The sequence below is a fragment of the Parasteatoda tepidariorum genome, chromosome X2 (genome assembly GCF_043381705.1).
Source record: "Parasteatoda tepidariorum isolate YZ-2023 chromosome X2, CAS_Ptep_4.0, whole genome shotgun sequence".
Lineage (NCBI taxonomy): Eukaryota > Metazoa > Arthropoda > Arachnida > Araneae > Theridiidae > Parasteatoda > Parasteatoda tepidariorum.
The window spans coordinates 18,418,717-18,446,615 of record NC_092215.1 but is presented as its reverse complement, the minus strand read 5'-3'; the positions used below and the strand labels follow the sequence as shown (position 1 = coordinate 18,446,615).

Below are 27,899 nucleotides of genomic sequence, written 5' to 3'. Positions count from 1 at the left end.
TTGATTAAAGTTAAGAAATACGTGTCGAAAAGGGTTAATCACAAGTCTATAGTCCAAGTTTGATCTCTTATGTGACCTTTCCAGAATTTAGCAATAGTTTTATCGAGCAAAAAGTTTAGTATAAAAGATCAAAAAAAAGACAACAAAAGGGCTGTAGTAGAAAGAGTAGAACCGAGTCATTAGAGGTCCACCAATTTCCACTATAAACATCAGTACGGGTAAGTTCTCTCCATGCCAATTAGTTTATTTGTTACTAATCAAAGCCTTTTAATTAATTTAATTTGTTATTTAAATTTGTATTTGATTAAAGCGTTATTAATTTAAGTATTTTACTAGTTGAAGTATGTAAATTAATTCGAAAATATATGCATAAAATAAACGATCACTGGTTAAAATAATAGTAGTAGTTTGTGTCTTTAAACCACCGTAACACTAGTCAAAATATAGACTTTATCTTTAATGGATGTAGAAGATAGAATATATCCCCCATTTTCTTATCTTCACGGATATATGAGTGAAACAAGCCCGTTTTGTTCGAACTTTCAAAAATACATTATGATATAAAACAGTTTATCAAAAATAAATTTTAAAACAGGAGTCAATTATTCAACACTAACCATTTTACTAATACTTCGTTATCACAAAACGTTTATAAATGCTCTTGTCATAATTTGAATAAAAATCATAATAAAAACGTTCATCCATTTAGAACAAAAACTATTTGTTTAACGAAATTTCAATGATGTTAAAAAATGAAGGATGACATTAACAGATTTTTTTTGTTTTTTATATACAGATAATTAAAAAAAAATTGTAATGTTTAAGGAGATAAGTCCAATGAGATTACAATCCAGTTCCTTTTTAATTTTTCTCCTTATTCGCTAATTTTCTTTAAAAATATTTGAACGACGAACAGATGTATAAGCATTAAGTAGTTAAGATTATAATCTCGTACATCAGTTTTCGATGTCAACAGCAAGCAGTAAACGCTTCCTAATGAATATTTTAATCCAAACCTTGTCTGACATAGACAGATAGTGTTTTTAAATTCAACTTTCTCTATCATTCTTACATTTTAATTATATTAAAGGGAAGGGAGAAAATCTATAAAGATAACAAATAGGTCATTGCCTTTAACTGTTTTTAGAAAAGTTCATTTCCTGTTGAACATTTGTCCAAAATATTTATGCCAAAAATAGTTTACTTCCATTTACATCAAATCCAGCTAATGCTCTACAGTTAGTACACACTTGCACTTTATTGTTCAGCTATAAACTTAAAGAGGACAATGAAATAACTGCGTAAAACTTTTAGTAGCTCATAAGTAGAGTTATTCTCGTCTTAAACCGTGTTTTTTATACTGAATAAATTTTAAAAAAAACCGTTCTTTTATACTTTAAGTTGTAATAACAATTCAACTTTGTAATCAAATTTAATTTTTTATCCATAAATTATTAAAAAATTCTTTCGATCATAATTTTTCTTTACGCTACATAAATCTTAACAAGCTACTTCATCATTTTTTAAGTTGCAATAACAATTCAAATCTGCAACTGAATTAAATTACCCATCCATAAGTTATTAAGTAGTTCGTATGATCGTAAACTTTTTTTTTCGTTGAATGAATTTCAACAAGCTTTCTCATTATTTAAGTTGTTATAATAATTCTTATCCGTTATTGAATTAAATTCCTCAACTGTTAGCTATTAAATAATTCTTCTTATCGTAATTTTTTTGCTGAATGAATTTTAACGAACTATTTTGCTATTTTTTAAGTTGTCATAACTATTCGACTTTTTAATTGAATTTAACTTCTCATTCTGTAGATATTCAAATATTCTTTCCATCTTAAATCTTTTTTTTTAAATGCTGAATAAATTTTAACTAGTAATTTTGTTATTTTTTAAACTGTTATAACAATTCATGTCTTGAATTCCATTCATCCATTTATTATTGAATAATTCCTCCGATCTTAAGCTGTTTTTTTTTTCGTTGAATAAATTTTATCAAGCAATTTTATTATTTAAGTTTTTACAATAATTCAACTTTGCAATAAAATTTAATTTCTCAACTATTAGTTATTCAATAATTCTTCCGATCTCAAACTTTTTTTCAGCTGAATGAATTTTAACAAGCAATTCAGCAATTTTTTTAATTGTTATAACAAGTCAAATAGTTTATTTTAATTCCTCAACCATTAGTTATTAAAATATTCATCCAATATTAAATCTTTTTTTTCTTAACGCTGAATGGATTTTAACTAAATTTTGTTATTTTTTAAGCTGTTATAACAACTCATAACTAGAATTGAATTCTTCCTCCATTGATTCACAAATAATTCTTACGATATACCTCTTTTACCTAAATAGCTTTTAACAAACCATTACGTTAATTTTTAAGTGAAATCATCAATTCAACTCAATAATTTAAGTAAACTACTCATACATCTATTAATAAACGGTTTATTTATTTCACAAATTTGTATTTTTTTACTCAAAAATTTTACAAATTTTATAAAAAAAGGAGTAATAGAAAAATTATTTTCGAAATAAATTTTAATTTAATTTTGAAAGATTAAATAATTAACACAGGAAACATTGAAATGTTTAAATATTTGACTTTTTCCGTGATACTAATAACTAAATCTAAATTTGCCATTAATAAAAAGTTTTGAATTTTTCGCTTGTTTAATTAGTTCTACAAATCTTGAAGTAATCTTATAGACTTTATATAATTACACAATTAATGTAAGTTTAATGTTATTACATTCTTCAGTAATGAAGAATATTTGTTCATATAAACTTAAATTGAGAATAACTAGTCATCAATTTCATAGTTATTTCCATTTAAAAAATATATCATTTTAAAAGAACTTGATACTTTTTGTGTCTTAAATTTAAATTAATTTAGATATTATTTCATTAATAAAATATTTTTTGCTTGCATATTTAAATAAATCTTAAAAAAATTAAAATTTAAATCAATAATTATTTTAACAAAGCGTTTTAGTTTAAATATTTTAGTTACTATTGTTTTTCTTATTAGTTTGTGCACTTGACATTTAATATAAAAATAATGTCCATTTGCACAATTTCATACTTTACTGATGTTAAGTTTTCATAAATGTCTGTTTTCTTGTAGGGTTCATTCAGTCCCTAAAAATCAAAAAGTGGTAGCTAAATTAAGAAAATATAATGCATTTTAATTATTTTTATTCACCACTATTCTTTATATTTTCAAATAAATAAGTGTAGTCACGAAATTGCTAGAGGTGAGCTAGTTGAATTGTTTCATTTTTAACTAGGTTTTCGGGATGCGTCTTTTTGACGTATTTCGAATTTAATAAGAAAATTACAAAACCTGTTTGCATTTTTTTTTGTTATCTCTTGTAATGACTGTTATCCATTGATCGAGATAAATGTATATTGAAGTCTATTTCCTTCAAAAGCGTTGAAATATTGAAATTCTCGTTGTGATATACCTATCTCTAAGGATATGCGTCAATTTGACACGATCATAATTTAGACAAAATTTTGAGTTAACATGCAAATATCAAATCAATAATAAATAGGAATGTACGGACAATACTTCGATCCGATGTTATCTCAAATTAACCAAGCGATAAACAATAGTGGCCGGTAAGCAATAATAGAAAGAACAAACGCAGAATGTCAATTGATGTCAGAGTGTCAGATTTTAAAGGTTTCAGTTGCTTAGTTCGAGTATTGAAAAATAAAATACTGGAATATTTCATAAATATAGATCTCATATTTTCCTTTTTATCTTATAGTGTGTAATTACATTGCTTTCTAAGTGCAGAGATTCCAACTGCTTCGGACACGCCAAAATAATTTTTAAAAAACGGTAAATAACTACTAAGTTCATTTTGCAAACGTAAAGTGGTGAATTATATAAACCTACGAATTATTTAGAAATAGTGGTGGACAAAATCAACTAAATTAAATTTATTAAACAAAGAATCACAATTGATAAACTACCACTTTAAAATATATATTTCCTGTCCGGAGCAAGTTGGCATCTCTGTAAGTGCTGTTATAAGTATTCGTTCATGCGTCAAATTGTCGCGTGTTCGGAGAGATAGGTATGTAAGAAACGTCCGTAAACCTAGTGTTAAGGTAAAAAAAAAAATTTATTTGTGTTTAGAATACAAGCACCACTTTTTCAGTATTTTTAAGAGTCATTGAAACTCTGTTATTTTATTAGTTGAATGTTCTTAATTGAATGTTATAATTTGTTGAATGTCATTAGTTGAATGTTATTAGTTGAAAATTACTAGTTGAATGCTATAATAGTTGAATGTTATTAGTTGAATGCTGTAATTAGTTGAGTGTTATTAGTTGAATGTGATAATTAGTTGAATGTTATAATTAGTTGAGTGTTATAACTAGTTGCCAAGTTAACGTTTTCAATTAAAGAACAGTAAAACAAAATTGTTTTTAAAATAAAAAACTATCATGAATTTCAAAGAAAACTTTTGAAGTTAAATTTTGCTTCAATTAGTGCTTTACGACAAATAATAACTGCTATGCGTTTACAAGATTGGATTGAACTCTGAGTTAAGTTTTCAGTGACATAAAAGACGGAATCAGCTAAACTGCGCTAATCATGAATAACATTAAATAAGGTATGCTGGCGCTATAAACTATCTGTCAATTTCCTTTTGTCTCTCTAATATTTAAGGGCTAATGTTCTCTTCTAATAATAAGGGTTCTAAACCACTACAGATTCAATTCCCAAATATATAAGATAAATTTCTCTCAATTACTTTTATAAAAAGTTTTGGGTTCCCTCTCTAGGCAGTCTGCGCGGACTACTTATGAAGGACCGTGTTGAGGCTTCTTGATGTAGGAGGTGATGACCTGGGAACCCTGTATAAAACGTTCAAGCAATGTACAATATTCCACGAATTAAATAATTGAACTACGGTCTTTAAAAGTCTCGCCCAAAATATTTAAGTTGTAGCAAACCACTCTTCAAAAGTATTAAAACTATTTAAAATTATCCTAATCTCGCAACCTCATGAATTTCGATGATATTCATGGGGCGTGGGTCAGACTTCTATATTTGCAAACTTGCTCCGGACAGGAAATATATATTTTAACCCTTTCAAAACGGCGAAAAATCAGCAGGGGTGAAAGCGAGACGGAAAAGAGGAAAGGCTGGTAGTAAAACCATTTCAGTTATAGCTAGTTTTGGGGAGGAGTTAACTTATTCTTTTTTTAAATTTTTCAACAATATCTACTTTATCTTGGAAAAGAAGCAGTTTTATATATATGCCAGAATTATAAAAGAAATCTTGATAGTTACAGATATTTCATTTTTTTCGAAAATAATGCTGGAATGAAATGTTTTACGTACCAGGTTTTCCTCTTTTCCGTCTTGCTATATAAGGGCTTTCACATGTCCCGTCCGGTGCGAAAGGGTTAAAGTGATAGTTTACAGATTGTGATTCTTGGATTAATAAATTCATTTTAGTAGATTTTAACCACCAATATTTCTAAATAGCTCGTAGGTTTATACAATTCCCCACTTTATCGTATTTATGTCTCTTCAACATTGAACTCTAAATTCTAGACTTTCAATGTATATCTTAATTAAGCATGTGCTAGTTAAATGTAAAAATTTAATATGTATCAATTTCTGTTAATACTTATTTATGTTAATACTTATTTCTGTTAATACCTATGTATATATATTGCAAATTATGTGTATATTTATATATGTCAACAGATGTCAATTTAGATTCGATATTCAAATGTTATACTTATTTATGTCAACCTATGTATATATATTACAAATTATGTTTATATTTATATATGTCAACAGATGTCAATTTAGATACGATATTCAAATGTTATATTTACTATATTAATTTATGTCAATCTATGTATATATATTTCAAATTATGTTTATATTTATATGTGTAAATTTAGTTTCGATATTCAAATGCTTATTTACCCAAGCAAAAAGTGCTTGTAATTTTGTATTAGCAACCACATCGACTGCTAAATTCAAAATGTTATGACTTTAAACTTATGTAAATTTCTAGATGCATGGGATAGGGGCCGCTGCACGGCCCAGGTGCCCAATTTTTTATAAATAAAGTAAAAGTAAAGTATTTATGTCTCGCCATACCTTTTGAAAAGCAAGAAAAAATAGCCTCAAATATTAGCAAAATTTACTTTATAGTTATTTACCGTTTTTTTTAAATACTTTTTCGGAATGAAGGGAGTCATGGCAGCAGTTGAGGTCGATGTTGAAGAGGGTCGAGGCAACAGAGACAAAATTATAGCAGTTAATTGATATTAATTTTCAGATCAATGAAATGGAAAGCCAAAGTGAGAAAAATTAGCATTTTCATCAACTCTCTCTTTTCGCTTTCAATTAAGGTTATCAAAGCCACAAAAGCTGCTTATAATATTTGTGGGGTGTACGGAAATGGTACCATAGCTGTAAAACTGTCCGAGATTGGAATGTATAAAATTAAAAATCGAAATTCACAAATGCACCACCTCATACTAGAATTCTAGTTTACGATTAAACTAGCTTTTCCTTGAAAATTCGCTTCTAAGAAAAATGGCACTAGCAGCGGAAATAAAATGCTCTTACACTTAAAAATTTCTGAAATTTTTTTTTTAAAAAAATGGCAGGAACTAGTTGCCAACCGAAAAATATAAATAGCTTATAAAATACAAATTTTTACATTTTAATTTTAAACAAAAATCTAAAAATTTCTATTACTTACCAAAAAATACTGTCTTCTAAAAATATAATGATGATTAAAAATTCGAATATAAATTTTGAGAAGATCCCTTTAATTTTTCGAGGCATAAAACAGAATTATAAAAAAGCGAAATGATTATTTTCAAAAAATAAAAATAAATAATGCATTTGTAAGCCTAACTGTTGAAGACAGTTATGACTTGAAAGCGTCTTTAAAGAAAAAGAATAACCATTTGTTGCATAATTTTCAGCAATGAACACATTTATTTTATCCCGTTGACTCATAACCGTTCCTTAAAGTCGTCAAAGAGCGATTTCAACTTTTTTAGCGTCTTTGAATCGATTTTAAGTGAACCTTTCTTGGAGGGAAAACTTCGATGTGTTTTTAATTGATCTTCATGCCTTTGTGAGTTCTAAATTAGAAATTATTATATTGCGAAGCACGCCAGAAGAAAACAAAATTGGTTTATAATAGTTACAGTTTTGTAATACAGATAAAAGCAAAAACGATCGCTTAGAAACTGAAGCAGTTCTTTGGAATGGTGATATTTTCATTGATGTTAAGGCAAAAGTAAAAGTTTATAAAAGCACTGTAAAATATAAATAATATATTTGTAAGCCTAACTGAAGATAATTATTACTTGAAAGCGTTTTAAAGTAAAAGAATAGCCATTTGTTGCATAGTTTTCAGCAATGACTACATTTATTTAATATTGTTGACTCATAAACGCTCCTCAAAGTCGTCAAAGAGCAATTTCAACCTATTTTGCTCTTTGAACTATGTGTTTCTAATTGGTCTTCATGCTTTTGTGAGTTCGAAATTCGAAATTACTACATTATGAAGCACACCAGAAGAGAAACAGAATTAGTAAATAATAGTAACTGTTTTGTAATTCAGATAAATCCAAGAGAGATGTCAAATTATGTTTATATTTATATATGTCAATATGCGTCTATGTATGTTAACTTTGATAAGATGAAGATGAATCAGATATTCAAATGCTACATTTACTCAAGCAAAGTACTTGCTTTTTAATTAGCTACCACATCGACTGCTAAATTCAAAATGTTATTTCTATAAATTTTTTGTGAATTTCTTGATGTATGGGATAGGGGCCGCTGAGCGATCAAGGTGCCCAATTTTTGTAAATAAAGAAAAAGAATAAATCCAAGACAATTCCTTAGAACGCAACGGAACTTTGGAATGGCGATATTTCCATTGTTAGAAAGCGAAAAAAAATTAATTTCAATATTTTGGTTTGAATCAGCTGCAAACATCAGCTCATTTTTGTAGTGACGTAATTTTATCTAAAATTCAAAATATTTAATTTCCTTTTACTTCAATTGCATTCCAATTACCAGAAAGAACCACCCCAAAGATCAAAATTCAAGACGAATGGGAAAAAGGCCGCTAACGGCCCCAGGCGCCCAGATAAATGTTGATGATGATGATTATACAAAATTAAAATTTAACGCTTGTAGCACTTTCGTTGCTGATCATATAATATTGATAATATTCTTCCCTACAATTCACGTCAATAAAAGATTCGTACTGTCATCAAACTATTTTCATAGAATATATGATATTTTTTATAACAATAAAATACTTTTTATTGATATAAACTTATTAAAAATTTAGAAGCTAAAATGATTGTCAGAATAAAAAAATTTAACTTTGATTTCTTCTTTATAGGTCACAACTTTTTAATCATATAGATGTCCCGCAGTGGACTGATCGTAAAGACATGGTTCCCAGTAGAGCACCGAAGTCAAGCATCACTAGCTGGGGCCAGTAAATTAGGTGGGTAACCATTTTGATCAGCCAGCGTAGGGACTGAGGGTGCATGGTATCGGTCGGTTCTCATTAAACTATTCTACCGTAAAGTGCTTGACTTCTCCCGCAGGCCGTCGGACTACCAAAGCAAATGAGCCATTCCCTATGCAGAAGATCAAAATCACGATGGCTTGTCTTCGGATCATCCCCAGATATGTTTCCTTGACCATCGCCAATAGCCCAATGTACGACGTAAATAAAGTATCTACCCACCAATTATACAGAAATAGTATAATTACTTGTAATTAATGTACTTTACTGGCAACGAATATATAAGGGCATCTCTCGCCGAGCGGTATCGCATGCCAAACGCTTTGCTAAACGTGTAGGTAGCTGGCTCGAATCCCACTGTAACTTTAGATACATTCTTCGTGATATCCTTCTCGGATTTGTTCTAACTGTCCTTCTACTTGACAAAGGCTTAAAATCCTAAATTGATCACACAAGACTGCATAAGACTCTATGTAATTTCAATAAAACAAAATAGCAATGGATATATGAACGTGTTAAAAAAGCATTAGCCTGCGTAGATAAATTGTCAACATTTAAATAATAAATGTGAAAATGTATATCCCGTACGTAACTGCTTTCAGTATTTATTACTTATGAAATAATATGGTAGATTGAATCGATAGAAATATTGGGAATGTCGCTGGTGTCGCAAAAATGTCTCCGAAAAATCAAAAATTAATATATTATCCAATAAAATATTAATAATGTTGACGAAAGTTGATTTAATAAAATAAACACGCGAACGTGTCATATAATTCGCGTGACCTTCGACACACAAAAAATATAATATTAATAGCAAACAATAACTTTATTATATCAATTATTCGGAAAGCAATACAAAATAAACTAATACTTAGCTCTAAATGCATTTTCAGAACATTCATGAATCATGAATAATGAGCAGTAATTATTTTAATTTAGAACAAGACGCGGCCTTGGGTAAATAAAGCTTTTAAAAAATTAATGTATGAATAATTACTCCTGCTTTTTATTTTCTACTTTGGCATTATAATAGAGTTTTGAATGGGTGAAGAATGGAAAACCTATATTTTTAGTACTAAAAATATAACTTCACTTTTCAACAAAATATTGTTTCGACAAATGCTTTAATAAATTTAAAATGTCACAAAAAAAGTTACATTTAAATATATAAATCATGTAAATATGTTGTAAGTTTCATAAGATAAGGATTTTTAACTTGTTACCGGGCAGTATTAGTAAGGTGTTAATTTGAACTTTCTTTTCGTGTGAATTAGTTGGAAGGTTAATAAGGTTCAACTTATATGGCTAATAAAAATGTTGAAAGAAAGTTAAAAGTTAATAACTTGTTTTCGGCAAATACACGCGTTGCAATATTTTAACGCGCCGTAGTATTTTGGATTTTTTTCGGACAGCCAAAAAAAAAAAACATTTTAAAAAAATTTCAAAGTGGCAAGTTAAGTAAGTACCCTCCTTATCGTAAGTGGTAAGAAAGTTTCATGACCTTCGAGTGTAAGAGATGAACCAGTTGGAATAGGAGCTAAAAATAGAGAATGCGAGTCTTGAAAAGGTATCTCATACCCCAATTCCTGATACTTGATACTGAATATTTGAGTTCGATACAAATAATACTATTCAATTTTTAACCATGTTTTTCATTTATAACAGCTGAAAAAACCTGATTGATTAAAAAAATGTCAGGAAATATGTTTATCAATAATTACAATCCGAATATAATAAAACGAACACTAATAAAACAAGCATTCCACTAAGTTTAGTGACAACACTAATATACAGCACTTATTTTATCTGCGCGCAATTGAAATACGTTATATGGTTATAGCAAGAATTTTTTTTCTTTACAATTTCGTGCAATTCCTTTGAGTTTTGCTATCTTGGATTTCTCCAGAATAGTATACATTTGTACACATTGTACAATCAAATGTCACAAAATTGCATGAAAAAATCTGCTCTCCTATTGCTTATAGTGCTTAAATTGCAATGCAAAGTCTTTATATTTGATTGTTGTTCAATGTGACTTATTATTTGCTTTAATACTAAATTCTTTAAACAGATGCCTGCTTCTTGATCTGGACGAGGATAAGCAGTTGGAAGTGAAATGATTCGAGCATCTATTACAGAAATATTCAGGTCAGAAAGAAATTACAATTGACTCTAAAATAATATATTCTGGTATTTGAACATTTTGGTAAAAATTTTTTTTTAATTATTTAATAGTAGTTGTTTATCTGTGTATCACGTGATCTACTAGGAACCGTCTCTAAACGATCAGTCCAGTGCGGTACTTAAAATCATTTAATACCTTAAAATCTTGCGAATAGAAATATTTACTATACTCTAGAAGTTAATTTCCCATATGCACATTCCGTTGGAAATTTCTTTATTTTTTGCTCATTTATTAGTAATACATTTGTAAGCTTGTGTGCTCAATTAAGGCTTGCAAACCTTTGTCAAGTAGACGGACAGGTAGCACAATACAGAGAAGGACATCACAAAGATACATCCTGAGTTACGGCGGGATTTGAACCTGCCACCCTGCCTTCTCATGTGCCATGAAACAATTTCCACAATATATGCTGATAAGGATAAATACTTTGCTAAAATGCCGATTTAAGTGAAACATTAACTTGTTTAGAAGGTGGCAAGATCAAGAAGAAAGTCGTTAGGACCTTAAGCTTCATTGATAAATTATATTTCATAAAAATGCAAAAAATTTGGTTCATTAAGCAAATAGGCACTTTATTATATCTAGACACCGTTTTTTTAACTATTACGCTAGCCATTCAAAATTATTGAAGTGCTTATTATATTTATTTAATATTTTTAAGTAGTTGATTTAAAATAGTTTTTAAAATTTTAGTATAAAAATATTCTTTTAATAATAGTTATTTAAAATTTATATAGATTGATATTTGTTTACTAAAAGTTACTTAAAAATTGGGTCAACTGTTCAACGACGGTTATAAAATGAAATAAACTAAGATGATTATCCTGATGTACTGTAATCAAGTGGTGAATCATGAAACTCGCAAAATACTTTTCTATAAACAGCATGAAAAACGAAACAAGATTTAAAAATATCAACTTTTAAAAACGTTTGGTAAACATTCATAATTCTTAAAAATCTTAATCTTCAGCTTATTCTGGCAAAGAATAAGACATCATCAAGATTTATATATATTTGCTTGATATTATTTTATGTCTAAAATTGTTTAAAAAAAAAATTCTAAATGCTTTAAGTGTTTATTAAAAAATAAACTAAGTTCTTAAAATATATACACGCACATAAACTTATCAAATACTTTAGTATGTAGACAGCAGAAATCTTCCTTCATTTTCTTGTTTTACTACGCTAAATAAACAATCCATTCTTATTCTATTTATACTTCTATTTTATGTGTAGCGAGACAAATAATTCTTTCTTCATTTAGCTAAAGTAAAAATTAAAAAGTAAACGGATTATTTTACGCTTAGTTTAATCATTCTCACGTCCTTCTTTGATTTGTTTACTTGTAACATATCTTTTTTTTTTGAGGTCTAACAATAAAGGTATTTTTTTGAAGAATTATTTCCAGAGGTGAAAGTCGTTTCTCTTATCTTACAAGAATTCCGGCTGTTCTTATTAATCTGAATTCTAAACTTATGTTTATGCAATAAAATTTTAAAACGGGAGTTTGCTTTGAGCTAATAAATGAAGACCTCAGTGGATGAAGAAAATTAGTGACATTTTCAGGGTCATTTTTCTACCATGGAAAATAACATACGGTCTAATCAACATGGGTATTTCAATGTAACAGTATTGTTTTCGCTTTCACTTTTTTACAGCATAATTTAATCCTCTTAGTTTTAAGTATGCTTGGGTGATTTCTATTTTAAGTTAGATAGTGGTAAATAAAACAAGGTAAATAGTTATTAATTCCGCCTTCTAATAAGTCCATAAAAAATTAGTTAGGATATCATTTTGCCCCTTACGCTGGGTATACACCACTTTGAAAATGTCACTTCCCTGGTTCATCCACTAACAAGGATGACAACTGCTCGGGACTTAATAAAATGCTTAAAAAGAAAACGGTAAAGAGCTACAAACTAAAATTTACAGATTTTCTGTAATTTTTGCCAACATTTCATAGGACTCAACAATCACCACCTACATCAGATGGCCTCCACACGGTTTTTTCAAGGTAATCTGCGCAGACTATTTAAAAAGGGATCCAATGGTGCTCATGAAACCAAATACTATTTAAAAAGTAATCGAGAGAAAGTTATCATATATATTTGAGAATTGAACATTTAGTGGTTGACAAGTAAATAAGACGAAACCCCGTGACTGAGTGGTAGCGCTTCACGCTCTCGTGCCGCAGGTCCCTGTTTCGATCCTCGGGCCGAGCAAGGTGGACTCAGCCTTTCATCGATCGCTACAGTGGGTCGATAAATGAGTACCAAGCATGCTTGGGAACTAAACACTGGGGGTTCCGCATTCGGCTGACCACCTGACCGGAACATCTGCTCCTGCACCCCAGAGCCCAAGGTTAAGAAAACTGAGATGGGCACAGTCATCACCTTCTACATCAAAAAGCCTCCACACGGTCTTTGATAAGAAGTCCGCGCAGACTACTTAAAAAGTGAACCAGTTGTGCGCATGAACCCAAAACCTTTTATAAAAGTAATTGAGAGAAATTTATCATATATATTTGAGAATTGAATCTGTAGTGGTTGATAAGTGAATAAGGCAAACCAATAATATTCATAAATAAAACAAATTTTTTGTCATATATTTGCTACCACTTTCTTATTTTAACTAAATTTCGTATCAAATGACTCGATCGGAAAGTGGATATCCTTCACAGTGGTCTGATCGGACTACCTATAAAAAACCGTGTGGAGGCTTTCAGTTATAGGTGGCGTTGGCACAGTAGGCCTTGGCCCTTTAGGGGCTGTCGCGCCACTGAGTTTAATTTAAGTAAATAAGACAAAACAATTATATTCATAAATTAAGAAAAATTTAGACGTACATCTGCTATCACATTCTTAATTTTACTAGATTTTCTATTAAGAGGCTCTTTTGAAAACTAGTTAACCTTCAGAGTGATCAGAACGGACTACATATTAGATACCGTGTGAAGGCTTAACACGTCGGTGACAAAGGTCGTATATATCAAAATGTAAGCTTTTGAATTGTTTAGAAGTAGTGGTAAAAACCCTATAAATCGAATTTACTTAACCATGAAACATACTTTAAAAGCATAAATTAATACATTGCCACTTTAAAATGTCTATACACTCTCCGGAGCAAGTTGGCATCACTGTACTAAGCACTTCAAATAAGAGTAGCACAAAATAAAATAAAAAATAGTAACTATTTGTTTGATGAAACCCTTGTTCTATGAGCTCATTTATATTGGTTTTAAATGTAATCCATGGCCCATAAAATATGTTACCTAAATATCTGCACTAACTCTCAATTCCAAGATCACATTTCTATGAGATTTAAATAATATAAAATGATTTCTATATTCTATATTTTCTAAAACAAAAATCTACTCCGTAGAAATTTGTTTTAGTTTTGATTTAAAGCAAAAATACATCAGCCGCATTGGTGCATACGCTGAATTTTGACTGGACTTATGTGTATAGTCCATAAATTCCATTCAGCCTCCCTCATTGTTCCATTGATTCATGTTAAGCAAAATGTATAGAAAAACATGTTTTGCATGGAAAATAATATTGGAAAATAAACAACTACCTGAAACTCTTGCATAAATTATCCAATTTCGCTTCACTCCTTAGTATGAATAAGCAAAACATAATGCCTGTAAAGAAAAATGACAAATGTTAAGCATGAAAATAAATTTCACGCGAAAATATTGTATTAAATTACCAAAGTTATTTTAACTAAACAACTCTTCAATAAATAAAAATAAAATAAAAAAAGGAACAATCAAAATAAAATTCCAGTAAAGTCTAGTTAATTTATAGAATAAACTTGTTATTTTTAAACTTTTAAAATCATTATATTTTGTATATTCTTTTTTCATTTTTTATTGTATTTCAATCATTTTTCTCTGTATGATTTTTGTAACCATTAGATTTGATATAGTTACATACCTGCCAACTCTTCCAGATTTTCCGGAAGATTTTATTTTCATATTTAAAGTGGTAGCAATACTCATGTTATTCCAATTTACTCTTTGAATTATAATGATAATTATAAATGAGTTTGACCACTACTACATATAACAATAATTACAATAAATATATAAAAGCATAGTAATCCATGAGAAACCGAATTTCAACGAGATCAAAATATAAATATATTTTTGAGTCAGATTGTTTTTCGTTTATTGTTTTACAACCACTCTGAAAATCCATTCTCGGAAAGAGTGAAAGTTGGCAGGTATGTAGTTAATAAATATATATATTTTGAACTTTAAAATGCGGTTTACTTAGATTCATATAGGTGAGGATATGGGAACCATGGCTGAAAGCCCTTATATAGCAAGACCGAAAAGATGAAAAACTGGTACCAAATACATTTTATTATAGCACTTTTTCCGAGAAAAATAAAATATCTGTAACTATCAAGATTTCATTAAGATTTTAACATATATATAAATCTGCTTCTTTTCCAAGATAAAATGGAGATTGTTGAATAGTTTAAAAGGAGAATAAGTTAAAACTAGCAATAACTGAAATGGTTTTACTACCAGCCTTTTCTCTTTTCCGTCTCGCTTTCGCCCCTGTTGGAAACCTTGTAGCCTTCAAAAAGAATTCTTGGTTTATATGTGAAATAAATATAATTTTCTTTTTATGACGGATAAAAAAAAACTTATGATAAGGCAAGAAAATACTGTTTATCCCTGCGAGTTTTAAACTATTCCGCATCCTAAATCTCGAACATTAAAGCACGGTATTAACCAATTTGAAGATAAATTTCATTATTTTATCTATTAAATATTTAATCCATCAATATAATTCTGAACATTATCTTCATGCGTATATTTACAAATTCGCGTTCCTCAACTAATGGTAATTTATCTAGTTGTTGGAGTTCGATAATTTAAGCGATCCTAACTAGAGATTCCCTCTGCATAGACCGATATCAAGAAGAAGAGGAAAGCGAAATACTTAACATAAATTTTGAAGCGAGCTTAGTTTTCTGCAAACTCACTGGAACGAGATGATGTAAAGCTTCCTAGAAATGTCTATTATTAGCTAGGATAGCTTTTGGAACGGGAGTTAACAGTTGAATTCACTTGTTTGGTTATATCATTGGTTTAATTAATATCAGCTGTTCCAGGATATTAATTAAATAAATAGGGGATAGATGACACATTTATAATAAAATAAGTTTTAAAGAATTACTTCGGGCATTCATCAAATTATCGACCATTTGGAAATTTTTAAGAAAATGGAAGAATATATTTTATTTTCTAACCATCGCTGAACTGCCGACCCAATTTTGAGTTTACGGCTACCAATGTTCAACTCCAACATTTTGTAATTTTAAACCCAACCCAGAAGAAAAGGGAACTCCTGGATCGAATATTGTGAGAAATTTGCCTTCATGGAGAACTTTCTGATGGAGTTAACCCGTATTTGCGTTATATGGAGAGGAAAACCACGAAACCCTCAAATGGCCTCATATCACAACTATCAAAGCAAATAGTTCCCAACTTTAAATCTTATCTGAAAAATGAATATTAACCCTTTCGCGCCGACTGTCACAAATACGTGACAGCATGAAACCGTATCAATCAGGGTAAAAAGATAAAACTGGTAATCAAAGTATTTCTTTAGCAGTTCATTTGTGGGAGGAGTTATAAATGTTTGATTTTTTTAATTCACCATTACTTTGTTCAAAATAAAACTATTTAGTTATACTTTGAATTAACATTGATTATATATATGATTAAACTAACAATAATTAAAGTAAAAGCAAAGTAAGTCTGTTAAATTAGCAACGACTACATTTAAGTTACCGTTTTTTATTTAATTACAACTTGATTCTGATTTTGTACGAATGCTTTTCTGAATCACCCGTCCCCAAGGGGTTAAAGGCGCTTTCTCATACTGACACATTTTTACTCACCTACAACAGTAGCTAAAATTTTAAAGCATAGTTTAGAGTAAGTTGCTTTTATAATTTGCTTTTCCATTTAGTTATTCATGAAAAGGGCTTGAAGTGGACATAAAGCAACCCCACTGCCCGCTAACCACAAAGACTCAATACAAACGGAGCCCAAATTTATCATGAATAGAATAGGGGATGCTTCGCTGCCCAGGTGCCTACAGGCTAAATCGCACTACTAGGACTAGGACAAAAATGTTTAACCCTTTTGAAGGCCGTGATAAGTATACTTACTACCACGCTTTACCACTTTTAATTTAGATTTCCATTTTTCAATAACTTCAGCTTTCTTGAAGTGAGTTTGAATAAAATTGGTAACCATTTGTCACTTTTAAAAAACGTATAAAAGTTATAAAATACATAATTCCTTTTGAAGTTTGTAGCATTTAAGGAATTTATTTTATAAATAAAGAAAAATAAAAGTCAGTAAGTTTCTAATAGGTCATGTTAAATATATTTACCACCAAAAAAATGGCATTTTTATAAACTAAATGAGTTTTTTTTTATATCAATTACGTGTTCTTAAAACAATTTCAATTCCGAAAATACTTTAATTTATCTTTACTAGAAATAAAGGGCCCGTTAAAGGGTTAAGTAATTAAATTGTTTGAGAATATTTCCAATTTTAATTGTTGTTTCAATACCACTTTGTAAATCTTTTTTCGGTTACCGAAGAAGTTTGCAGATATGCTATTGAAATGATAATGTAGGCAGATTTTTAAGCTTTGGATTATTATCTTTCACCATCATTTAAAACATATTACGATAGCTAGTTGGTAATCTTTATGCATGTTTAAACTATATACATAGTGGTTAAAACTATATATTAAATCAAAATTGTTACAGCAAGAATTTAGCATGGATGCAAAATTTGCAGGAGCAAGTATAATATCTGATCCGCCTGTCTCGATGAATTTTTGACAAATGTCCTCTCGCTTCTTCCTTTCTTTTAATTTTTGAGCTGGGCACATGGGCAGCGTAGCGGCTCCTATCCCATCCATTATGTTTATTTTGATAATTGTGGTAGGATTTTAAGGTCAGCAGTCTATGTGGTGGCTGTTAGCAACATACATAAAGATTACCAACTAGTTATCTTAACCCTTTCGAAGGCCGTGGGAAGTATACTTCCCGCCACTTTTTTACCACTTTTAATTTAGGTTTCCATTTGTCAATAACTTCAGCTTTCTTGAAGAGCGTTTGAATAAAATTGGTAACCATTTGTTAGTTTAAAAAAACGTATAATAGTTATAAAATACATAATTCCTTTGGAAGTTGGTAGAATTTATAAAATTTATTTTATAAATTAAAAAAATAAAAGTTAATAAATTCCTAATAGGTCGTGTTAAATAAATTTACTACCAAAAAAATAGCATTTTCGTAAACAAAATGAGTTGTTTTTTTCTTATATCAATTACTATTCTTAACCCTTTGACGGTTATGAACGAGTTCAGCTCGCAATCGAATCGTGCTTCATAATGCGCGCAAACGAGTTCCGCTCGGGAGCAAGATTTCGACCGTAATGGTTAGTAACGAGCACTACTCGCGTAGTGAAATTTTTCCCCAATGCACGCTGACGAGCAGAGCTCGTTCACATTGTATTATTATTCTGCATTGACTATGTTGAAAACGAAAAGTACGCAAAAACTGTTATTTATGTGCTACGAATACTTTAAGAAATTTTTAAAATGCGTGAGGCGAGCTATCTACCGCATCCAGAAATGCCAACTTGCTCCGCTTTGTAAAATAGTATTTCCTAGTGATAGCGAAAGTTAAGTTACTTTCAGTTTAGTATTTTTCCTACTAAGTAATTTTTTCACCACTAAATATCAAAAACTATAAGTATCAGATAAAATGCAACGTTAAAGCAACAGTCTTCTGGTTACTCTATTAAAAAGTAGGCGTAACTGTTCATCTACAGCGAAATTTACTACATAATTTGCTACCACTTTATTATAACAATTCCAGAAAGCTGAGCAGTTGACATTTAGCCAGAGTATGGTGACATTTTCGGAAGAACGGCGGTGGAGAACAGCTGCCACTTTCGACTACTGTTTGCTCGTAATACTGTGCGAATTAATGAAACGAAAACTGCTTATTTCCCTGACAGTCAAAGGGTTAAAACAATTTCTATTCCAAAAATACTCTAATTTACCTTGACTGGAAATAAATGGCCCATTAAAGGGTTAATGTGTTTTAAGCGATGGTGAAATGTAAAAATCCAAAGCGTAAAAATTTGCCTACAATATCGAAATACCCCAGGGCTCGAAAAAACTCAGAAATTTTACCCGTCCCCGAGGACGGTTTATCCTACAATGTAACCGTCCTCCTATGAAACTAACCCATAGTTTCTAAATAAATAAAAATATAATTTTCTCTTATTTATTACAAACATTTACATAAATTGCACAATGAATTAGTAGTTACTAGGATAACAAATACTAGGATTACATTATTCAGTAATAAAAGAATTAACTGGATTTCTAGATTAGAGGCTCATTTTAGAAGAAGCGCTAGACTCTTGCAAGAAAACTAAAATTGAAAATGTATCACGAACATTAGCGGGAAAATGACCGTCCCGCGCGGACGTCGTGTTCGAGAAATTTGTTGTCCGCGGGGAATTTTTGACCGCCGAGGACGGGAGGACGGGTGGTATTTCGAGCCCTGAAATATCCCCTCGCTGATGAGCGTTTATATCTATATCAATGTGGAAAAGAATAAAAAATGGCAGGAAAATTAATTCTTTCTAGTTTTTTTCTTGGGGGGGGAGGTAAAATATGCATGACAATCAAATATTTTTAATTATTACGAAGATATAGGACTATTCCTGCCCAAGAGAAAGTAAATATTTTAACCCTCCCACAAACCAGCTATGAAAGAAATGGTTTTATTAGTACCGGCCTGCCTGCGTAGGAGTTGGGAAATCGGCCTTGCATCAGAGAATTTCTTGGAATCTCGGGCACACGAAGTCGAGCACACGGAGTCGATCACTTTTCGGTAGAACAGTTTAACAAGGAATGATACCGTGCACCTTCGGTCCCTACGCAAGCTGATGAACGTAGTCACCCACCCGCTTACTGACTGCAGCCAGTGAGGCTTCACTTCGGTGTTTAAAGTAAGTATACATTAGAAAAGCATGATAATGAGACGGTAGTGTGTTTAGTTTCGGACAAAATGAATAAAATAATATAATCTGCCTACAATTGCATGGCTGCCAACTCTTCCGGTTTTCCCCGGAAGATTTTATTTTCATATTTAAAGTGATAGCGAAATTCATGTTATTTCACTAAACTTTTTGCATTATAATAATAATTTTAAATCAGTTTGACCACCACTACATATGAATAATCACAACAAATATATAAAAGCATATTAGTCCTTACAATAGCGAATGTCAACCTGATTAAAATATAAATATATTTTTGAGGAAGATAGTTTTTCGGTAATTGTTTTACTACCACTTGGAAAATCCATTCTCGAAAAGAGTGAATGTTGGCAGGTATGCAATTGTAAAGTCATCATGCAACTATCTGAAAAATTATTTTCTGTTACGCCAAAAGTTACAAAACATGCTATCCGTCTTGTATATATGCAATAAAAACATTGTATGATCCATGTCAAATTACAGATTTAAATATGCACATTTACATTAACTATATATTATGTGGGGAAACTTTATTTATTGTTATTCAAACATAAATTTCAATAACGGACAATTTCATTTACCAGTTTTATCTTTTCGAAGAAATGCATAGGAAATTAAATGGGTAAAAAACATGCAAAACAAAAGTTCATAACCTAATATCATTATTGCCTGAAGCAAAATCGCATGTTGTTTGATACATAAAATATGATAACTTTGCATTCATAATATGAATTATTGAAATAACAATTAGTAAAGCAAAATAAATTTTTTAACTTCATGAAAAAACTATTAACAACGTACTTTTTCCGATGTTTTGTTTTTGGATTATTAATATACATCTTTAATGTATACGAAATTACATTAATGATAAAGAGACTTCAAATAAAGGGGAGAAAAAAAATAATCTTTTGGCGTCAAATAAGGAAAGAAATAGTATTGTCAATAAAAACTTGGATTCAGGTTGATAAAACTTACTAGTACAATATACGACAAGATTCTAATAAACACGAAAGAGAACTTCTAAGCCTTTGGTGAAACAAACTCTCAAAGTCAGAATATTGCTGCTCTTAAACTTTTTTTTATTGACGTTTGGGTGAAGAAGTTTATTTCTACAATATATTTTTCTCCTTAGAAAGAAATGTCTGTTGAATCTTCGAGAACTTTATATTCTGTATTTCAGCTTGTATTATAGTAACTTAAAAATAAATTATTAACACTAGGTTTACGGGACACGTCATTTTGACGGATTTCGACTTTTGTAAGGAAACTTATAAAACCGGTTTGAATTTTCATTTTATCTCTTGTAATGACTTTTAACCATTGATCGAAGTAAATATATGTTAAATGCTATTTACCTCAAAAGCGTTGAAATATTGAAATTCTCTATGTGGTATATCTATTTCTACGGATATGCGTCAATTTGACGGGATCATAATTTAGGCAAAAGTTTAAGTAAACAAGCAATTATCACATCAATAATAAATAGGAATGTACCGACAATACTTTGATTCGTTATCTCAAATAAAACAAGTGATAAACAACTGTTGCCGATAAGCAATAATAGAAAGAACAAACGCAGAATGTCAATTGATGTCAGAATGTCAGATTTTGAAGGTTTCAGTTGCTTAGTTTGAGTATTGAAACATAAAATACTAGAATATTTCATAAATATATATCTCATATCTTCATTTTTTTCCTGATAGTATACATTGGTTTCTAAGTGTAGAGATGCTAACTGCTCTGGACACGCGAAAATAATTAAAAAATGGTAAATAACAACAAAGTAAATTTTGAAGTATGAAGTGGTGAATTATATAGGCCTACGAATTATTTAGAAATAGCGGTGGATAAAAATCTACTAAATTGAATTTATTAAATTAAGAATCACAATTCTTTCAGACGTCAAATTGACTTGTGTCCGTAGAGATAGGTATACAAGAAACGTCCGTAAACCTAGTGTTAACGCGTTGAATGCCGCGCTAATTTTACATGTCTTGCCAGACGGTAAATAACTACAAACTAAAATTGCGAATATTAGACAGATTCTGCTAGTTATTTGAAAGGTGGAAAAAGTGGTTAATTATATAAGCCTGCAAATTATTTAGAAATAATGGTGGATAAAAATCTACTAAATTGAATTTATTAAACCAAGAATCACAATTAATAAATTACCACTTGAAAATATTTGTTCTATACAGCATTAAGTTTTTCAAACCATTTTAGTAACGATAATAAAATAAAGAAATTAAAAACTTTACTCGAATTATGTGTTTCTAACAATATTGGTTTCGCCGGTCACCGGTGACCCCCGTGGCATTCAAGGTGTTAATTAGTTAGTTGAGAAGGCTGCCAACAGCTCTCCTTTCTGAGAAAAGTTTTATAAAGCGAAGAATATTGAAAACTGAAATATTTTTTTCCCAATGCCCACCTGTGTTAACATCCGTCAATTCAGGCATATACAAGGCGATTTTGTTGGCCTCTCTATCAGGGGTACCATATTAGGTGGGCCAACGTCGCTCCCACAGTGAGGACAGGTAGAACAGAGAAGAAAGGTACATCCATGCCTTGCCCGGGATTCGAACCCAGAGCCTTTCTGATGCAAGGACAGTTCCCTGCCTCCTACACCGGCCGGTCGGCAAACTAAAATTATCAAGCTTGTTAGTTTTGCCTACATTTGCACTATTCGAGAATTAAAATAAACAAAATTGCGTTTTATATATATTTTGATTTAAATTGCGAGGCAAATCTTTCTTGTCGTTTTCTGCAGTAAGAGATTTTTAAACAGTTCCTTATTTTCCCGTCACTGATTACAATTTTGTAATCAGTTTCCCTCTACAAGAAACAGTTTTTAAGTAATTAAACAATATATTTGTAACCAGGATATTTTAAAGTTTATTAGAGGGAATAATAAGTGTCCCCACTTCTTCGCTACATAGGAGTTGGTTGAAAAAAAAGCGATAATACATTTCCCAATATCATACGCTTCGTTAAAATCACAAGTGTTTTTGTCATAAAGATTGTTTTCAAAAGAGAAGACAAGTGTATACCTATGTTTATAAACCTATAATTTCTTTATAAGCTTGAGCATATAAACAAAAAACATCATTTTGAATATAAATCTACATCTTTCCGAAATAAATTTCAGATTTGAGATACAAAAGTTTTGAAACAAATTAAAGTGTGTTCCGAAGTGTTATTTATATGTAGTGGCGGTAAAAGGCTCGAATAATTTTTTTTTTCAAATTTTTTTCCAAATTTCTATATTAAAACGAAGTTTGCTGCTACCAGAAAAACATTTCTTCTATAAAGAGGAGCAAGAGGCCATCTCGAAATTTATGAGGGTTGATCTATATGCAGGGTATAAAAAAATATAAACTTTTACGTTATTTTTGCTGATCTACGATCTACACTTTGTTTTTATTAGAAAAAAGCTAGCTTGACACTATTATGTAGAGAAAAGAACTTTCTTTGCTGCCTCTATTTTTTGAGTTCAGAGTTTTTTTTCTTTTTTTAAAACTAAAATCTGAACTCGTGAAATTTATAAAAACATAAGAGACGAAAGCAAAAAATCCTGCTCCACGTGAGTGCATGAACTGCTTATTTTGTAACTCAGTATCATCACATCGCATGGGCAAAAAAAATAGCATAACACTAGGCTTACGGACGTTTCTTACATACCTATCTCTACAGACACACGTCAATTTGACGTATGAAAGAATTGTGACTCTTAATTTAATAAATTCAATTTAGTAGATTTTTATCCACCACTATTTCTAAATAATTCGTAGGCCTATATAATTCACAACTTTATATTTCAAAATTTACTTTGTTGTTATTTACCATTTTTTTAATTATTTTCGCGTGTCCGGAGCAGTTGGCATTTCTGCAGTTAGAAACCAATGTATATGTAGACTATAAAAAAAAGAAGATATGAGATATATATTTATGAAATATTCTAGTACTTTATGTATCAATACTCGAACTAAGCAACTGAAATCTTCAAAATCTGACACTCTGACATCAATTGACATTCTGCGTTTGTTCTTTCTATTATTGCTTATCGGCAACAGTTGTTTATCACTTGCTTTATTTGAGATAACGAATCGAAGTATTGTCGGTACATTCCTATTTATTATTGATGTGATAATTGCTTGTTTACTTCAACTTTTGTCTAAATTATCATCGTGTCAAATTAACACATATCCATAGAAATAGGTATACCACATAGCGAATTTCAATATTTCAACGCATTTGAGGTAAATAGCATTTAATATATATTTACTTCGATCAAAGGTTAAAAGTCATTACAAGAGATAAAATAAAAATTCAAACGGGTTTTATAATTTTCCTTACAAAAGTCGAAATCCGTCAAAATGACGTGTCCCGTAAACCTAGTGATAATCATACCTGCCAACTCTTCCGGATTTTCCGGAAGATTTTATTTTCATATTTAAAGCGGTAGCAATGCTCAGGTTATTCAATTAACTTTTTGAATTATAATGATAATTATAAATGACTTTGACCACCACTACATATAAATAATTACAATAAATATATGAAAGCATAATAATCCATGCGCAAGCGAATTTCAACGGGATCAAAATATAAATATATTTTTGAGTCAGATTGTTTTTCGTTTACTGTTTTAGAACCACTCTGAAAGTCCATTCTCGGAAAGAGTGAAAGTTGGCAGGTATGCATAATACACTTAACACCCATAAGCTGTCCAAAAATAGTTTCGAAAAAGGTACTGAGAGGTGCATGATCATTAGGGTTATTTTTTCAGACATAGCAACATTGGTCATAGTCATTTAGTTGTTCAAGGCCTTTAGCTGTCACTTCCAACATCAGAAAGCCTCTACACAGTTTCTCATTAAATAGTCTGCTCAGACTATTTAAAAAGCGAACCAGTTATACCCATGAGCCCAATTTCTATTTTAAAAGCAATTAAAAGAAATTTAATATATTTATTTGAGAATTGAATCTGTAGTGGTTTATAGTTTGAGGGTCCGAAAGCCGAATCTGTTGGATCTATATTCATAGCTGCCATCTCTTCCGGTTTTCCCGGAAGACTTTAAATTCGTATTTAAAATGATACCGAAACTCATGTCATGCCATTAGCATACCTGCCAACTTTCACTATTTCCGAGAATGGATTTTCAGAGTGGTTGTAATACAATTAACGAAAAACAATCTTACTCAAATATAAATTTATATTTTGATCCCGTTGAAATTCGTTTGAGGTAGGATCATTATGCTTTTATATATTTATTGTAATTATTTATATGTAGTGGTGGTTTAAACTCATTTATAGTTATCATTACATTTCTAAAAGTTAATTGGAATAACATGAGTATTGCTACCACTTTAAATATGAAAATAAAATCTTGCGGAAAATCCGGAAGAGTTGGCCGGTATGCATTAAATTTTTTGAATTATAATAATAATTATAAATGAGTTTGACCACCACTGCATATAAATAATTGCAACGAATATATGAAATCATGCAAATCTTTCTAATGGCGGATATTAACAGAGTTCAAGTGTATATATGTTTTTAAGTAAGATTGTTTTTATTTTTGTGATTGTTTTACTACCACTTGAAAGATCTATTCTCAGAAAGAGTAAAAGTTGTCAGGTATGTATATTGTTTCAGCATGTAGTTCATAAAACAAATACAAATTAAGAACCATTTTTGTCAGTGTTTCTTTTTTGTAAAGATTAAGCCACATTCCATACATATTAGTTTTAAATTGTCGGAAATAATTGCTCTGAAGTTTAAAGATTTCGCATAACATTTAATGTTACGCTTTCTACGAACACTTACGGAATTGAGGACCTCGCCTGTAATTCGTTAACCTTTATTTGCCATTTTATTGAAATTCTTTCAACTTTAAAAAGTGGTAGATTCAAAATATTATTTCAAAGATTTGTCTTACTTTGAAGCAGAAGGGCTTAAGCCTTAAGGTATAAGGTATAAAGTGTGCGAGTCTTAACAACGCCTCCTATATCTGAAAGCATCTACACGGTTTCTTTTGGGTAGTCCGATTACACCACTAAGAAGGTAAACCAGTCTATGGAAGATCCATTTAACACATTCACGCCGGGGTGACCCACCGGTGGGTCATGCTAGATTGTCTCATCTTGGCAGCACACCGGAGTAAAAACTGATAACAATAAATTTCATTTTTTAATTTTTTTCCGGGAATAATAAAAATCCATAACTACCAATTGTTTTTAACGGATGCAATTTTTATATTGAATTGCTTCTTCGCCGTGATAAATTTCCTTACAGTGAATTGTTATTGTTGAGAATAAATTAACTCCTCCCGAATATTATCTAATAATGAAATAGTTCTTTTACCAGTGTTTTCTCTTTTCCTGTACCAGTATTTTCACTTTTCCCGGGGTGTACGTGTTAGTAGAAAAGTTAGAAATGGACAGTAAATATATGTCAAAGAATTTATTTATTTTATGAATATGATTGGTTTGTCTTTATTACTTGTCAACCATCACGCATTGAATTCTCATGTTTATATATCAAATTTCTCTCAATTACTTTTAGAACAGAATTTCTGTTCATGCTCACAACTGGTTCTCTTTTTAAATAGTCTGTTCAGATTACCTATAAGAAACCGTGTGAAAGTTTTCTGATATAGGAAGGGATGGTCCGAATAAGACGGCAAAACTTGATCATAGAACACATCAATACGAGCAATATCATCCCCTCCTACATCCGAAAGCTTACACACAGTTTTTAATGAGTAGTCTGAGCAGACTATTTAAAAAATGAACCAGTTTTCCGCATGAACCCAAATTCAATTTTAAAAGTAAATAAGAGAAGTTTATCATACATATATGAGAATATAATCTGTAGTGGTTGACAAGTGAATGAGACAAACCAATCATATTCATAATTAAGCAAATTTTTAGACATAAATTTGCTACCATTTTCTTATTTTTACTAGATTTTCTATGAGATGGCTCTTTCGTGAACTTACCTTCATAGTGGTCCGATCGGACTACCTATAAGAAACCGTGTGGAGGATTCAGTTACAGGAGGTATTGCGCTAGCCCCGTGGGGGCCTTTTATATAAATCTTATATATACCTTAATTGTATACACATTATAATAAGCTTTATAAAGTCAAAAATGTGCAAAAATACACTAACCATATTGTTAGAATATAGCATATGTATACCATAAAAGCAAGTAGAAGTTTTATTAATTTTACAACCACTTCATGTTAAATAATTTTCAATTACTACGTAATAGATTTCTAAAGAATCAAACTTTGGTGCTGAGCATGATCATTTGATGATACAATTTTTTAAAAACATATTTTATGTTATAAATTTTGCTGAACTATTACAATTTTAAAGGACTTATGGGAACCTTGCAAATAAAGTAAGAATATAGCATGCGTTATCATATATAAGAATATAGAATGCGCTATCAAATATTAGGATATAGCACATACGCTATGGATAATATCAAAGCAAATAGAAGTTCTAATTTTAATGCCACTTCACTTTAAATAATTTTCAATTTGTGCGCATCTGATTTCAAAAGATGTTACAAGATTTCAAATTGTGGTGGTGATCATGAGCATTTGATGATACATTTTTTTAAAATTATATTTTATGTTATAAATTTTGCACTGATATTGAATTTTTTGGGAGCCTGCAAATATGGTAAGAATATAACCTGAATTAAGTGTTAACGCCTATTTGCAACGAAATTTTGCATGAATAATTCCACTTATTTAAAAACACTTGCAGACTTTTATCGGCCTCACGTAACTATATTTGTTTGCGTGATTAACTGCTGTTAAGTATCATGCATAAAAATGTTCCATCGCAGGTCTACCTTGAAATGTTGAAGAATTATGGGAGTGCAATAAAAAGGATGTTTACATTTTCCAGATACTAAATTATTTTTCTTGCTTTTCAGATTCAAAAGAACCACTTTTCTGAATAAGAAGCTATGTATTGATATTTTAATCTTTCTCAACCCAATAAATGCCAACACTCTAATAA

General features: G+C 30.3%; 1 protein-coding gene and 1 long non-coding RNA gene across 2 annotated transcripts in view; one reads left to right on the top strand and one right to left on the bottom strand.

Moving 5' to 3' along the window:
• LOC107450569 (small conductance calcium-activated potassium channel protein 1-like) overlaps positions 1-27,899 on the bottom strand; it is a 640,664-nt gene that overhangs the window by 477,510 nt on the left and 135,255 nt on the right. Inside the window, exon 2 of the mRNA XM_071188289.1 lies at positions 14,334-14,400. The gene's annotated coding sequence lies outside the window, so the exon portion shown is untranslated. The remainder of the gene's footprint in view (positions 1-14,333; positions 14,401-27,899) is intronic.
• LOC107450567 (uncharacterized) lies at positions 168-27,899 on the top strand. Its single transcript, XR_001584948.3, has 4 exons — positions 168-218; positions 8,438-8,545; positions 10,644-10,720; positions 27,814-27,899. It is a non-coding gene; the product is annotated as an uncharacterized lncRNA (long non-coding RNA).